This window comes from Syngnathus typhle, unplaced genomic scaffold, assembly GCF_033458585.1.
Source record: "Syngnathus typhle isolate RoL2023-S1 ecotype Sweden unplaced genomic scaffold, RoL_Styp_1.0 HiC_scaffold_48, whole genome shotgun sequence".
NCBI lineage: Eukaryota > Metazoa > Chordata > Actinopteri > Syngnathiformes > Syngnathidae > Syngnathus > Syngnathus typhle.
This window is the reverse complement of record NW_026871954.1, coordinates 530,445-533,374: the sequence shown is the minus strand read 5'-3', so window position 1 is coordinate 533,374 and position 2,930 is coordinate 530,445. Positions and strand designations below refer to the sequence as shown.

The following is a 2,930-nucleotide window of genomic DNA, read 5'->3' as shown; positions in this document are numbered from 1 at the left end:
ATTTTCTCGGCGAGCTGAGCGCTTTTTCTGAATTGTGCCGCTCCCGTCACTCTGGTTAGGTTGGCATCGAAAAAAACGCTCTCGGGTGCTTTAGAGTGCCGAGTTTATTACTGCGCATTAAGAAATGACCACCTCCAACGTTTGGTTTATGTTTTATAAGCATTTTTAATTTTATTGCTTAAATCGCATTTTCTCGGCGAGCTGAGCACTTTTTCTGAATTGTGCCGCTCCCGTCACTCTGGTTAGGTTGGCATCGAAAAAAACGCTCTCGGGTGCTTTAGAGTGCCGAGTTTATTACTGCGCATTAAGAAATGACCACCTCCAACGTTTGGTTTGTTAAAAATGGCTGTGATATCTACAGTTAATCACTGTATTAAACACAGTAACCTTACTGTGTATGATCTTTACAGTAAGTCGCTGTAATTGTTACAGTTAGACAGTGTAAACACGACAAAATCACAGTAGTATAAGTATTACAGTGGAAAACACAGTAGTTGAAGCATTACTGTAAGAAAAATCACAATAGCCAGTATTATACTGTAAATAGAAACGTAAGCTACTGTATTTTTATTGTCAATGTCGTTGATGAATGAACATTGAGAATTTATATTAACAGATTTTTATTTATATATATATATATATATATATATATATATATATATATATATATATATATATATATATATATATATATATATATATATATATATATTATACATATTATCTGTTTATTTATTATTTATTCATCACTCTTACTATTGATTGTTTGAATGTTTGCCTTGTTTTTATATTGTGTCGCGTACTTGTATGTCTATCGTGTTATGTGTCTCGTCACCGTGGGATAGACAAAACGTCATTTCGCTCTCTTTGTGTGTTGTGACATGAGGAGAGATTGACAATAAAGCTGACTTTGACTTTAAGGTTTTGACTTTGATATATATATATATATATATGTATATCATAATGAAATCAATAATTATCATATAAATATCATATAAAAATTATGACTTTAATAATCATTATGTCATAATGACTTACCATGGCATTTTTTTTATTCCTAGCATTAGTTTTTTTCCGTTTTCTTTTTCACTGGCGGGTATGGGGTGACATGGGCTGACATGAATTTATCCAATGAGGATCGAGTGTGTTCAACGGTCCTGCTTTGAATGGCCAATCAGGTCAAAGTAAAGGGGACAAATCGCGATCACAGCGCTTGCATCTCTGGCTCCGACAACAACTTTTCTTATAAGACCTTGTCTTGTATTGTGTGTTTTTTTGTTGTGTTTCTATGTGTTTGCGTCGTCTGCGTTCATTTGTTTCACTTTGGCTGCGAAAACGGCACCGAGAGAGCGCTGTTTTTCGATCGCGAGAGAGAGGGCAGACAGAGCTAGCTACTGGTAACGTTAACTGTTAGCTAGCTTGTGATAGCAGTAACTTTAACTGACCAGATTGTCTTTTTTTTAAACTTACTGAAGCCACAAAATGATATATGTATATATATACATGTAGTACTTGCTCCGACAGTACGATGGTCGTTACTGTGTCGTTATTTTATATTTTTATGCTGCGCAAGAGTATTTTCCCGCCTTTCTTTTTTTCTTCACCTTCTCCGCCTCCGTATGCGTTTTCCTTCGGGAGGCAGCACCACCAAGCACACGTCGCGACGTCCAGAAACTCGGTAAGTAGGACTACTATCACTATAAGTAATAAAATAAAATAGTAATACACAAGTAGTAATCAGTTTGCTTGCCATCAGTTACTCTATATGCTCCTTTTATCTGTTTTATGTACAGCTTGTAAGATATGTATGCTCCCTGCCCTGTTTTTACAGTCATTCATGTGAACCAGATCATTTATAAAATGGACTGCTGTGAAATATGATTTTTGTTATGTCTGACTTTAAGGAGAGACAATCCTGACTGCAAAAAAATGGATGCTGTCGATCGAGGGGAGGGTCATAATCCCACCTGCTGCTCACGTGGCTGACTTCACCACTGTCTTGGCCACTCTCTTCGCCTGTTACTATGTTTTCAACCTAGAGTATCAGGTGGAAACCTGCACAACTTTGGAATTTATTCAGAGGTATTAACCGATAAAATTATAAATTAACTTTATTCCCACTGGCATTTTCTATATCTCTTTGATAATTGCAATTGTCTCAACCTCTAACTCATTTCATATGTTTTTGGTCAGGATTAATCCTGACTCCACCAAGTGCAGTGCCAAGGAGCAGATGAGCCGGAAGACTGGGAGAGTGGTGAGGAGAAAGACTTGATACATGAACCCCCATGTGATCTCCTTCATCATGGAGTTCATGAAGGCTTCACTTCATGGAGGCTAACTGACTAGATACAGGTGAGGTTCAGATAAGGGTCACAACTAATTTGCATATCAGCTGTTTCAATGCAGAGATTTATTTTCTCTCCGATCTAACTTGCGACATATTCAATTCGATTTTTAATCATCTCATGAGTAATCGTTACATCCCTACTAATAATATAACTCCAACCTTGCTAATTGCATGAGTGTTCCTGCAGCCATGTGACACACTTCCTATCAGGAACAAGTATCTTGACATGACAACGACATCACCATCATCTTAATGTATTTTCTTCTTTAATTTCAGGGCTCCTGTTTTGTCCAAGCCCAAGGAAGTTTTGTCTAAAAGGTTTGGTAATGTGCTTTATGTTCCTGTTCACAAAAAAAATAAATAACCCTGTTAACAAATTTCTTGTTGTCTGTTGTTAATTGAAATATTTTAGAATATGGGTCATTCTATTAATGATTAATACTAAATCACTGATTCAGCATTTAAATTGTACAGTGAGAAACTCAATTTACAATGATTACCTGGTACCTACTGTTACTGCATTGCCATATACAATACCGTTCATTTGTTTGTACAGTAAATAAACCAGTTATTTAAAGGC

The 2,930-nt window shown here is 36.3% G+C and overlaps 1 long non-coding RNA gene across 1 annotated transcript; it reads left to right on the top strand.

Moving 5' to 3' along the window:
• Positions 1–1,571: 1,571 nt before the first annotated feature.
• Positions 1,572–2,706, top strand: LOC133148306 (uncharacterized). Its single transcript, XR_009712509.1, has 4 exons — positions 1,572–1,678; positions 1,905–2,082; positions 2,194–2,355; positions 2,627–2,706. It is a non-coding gene; the product is annotated as an uncharacterized LOC133148306 (long non-coding RNA).
• The last annotated feature ends 224 nt before the right edge of the window (positions 2,707–2,930 follow it).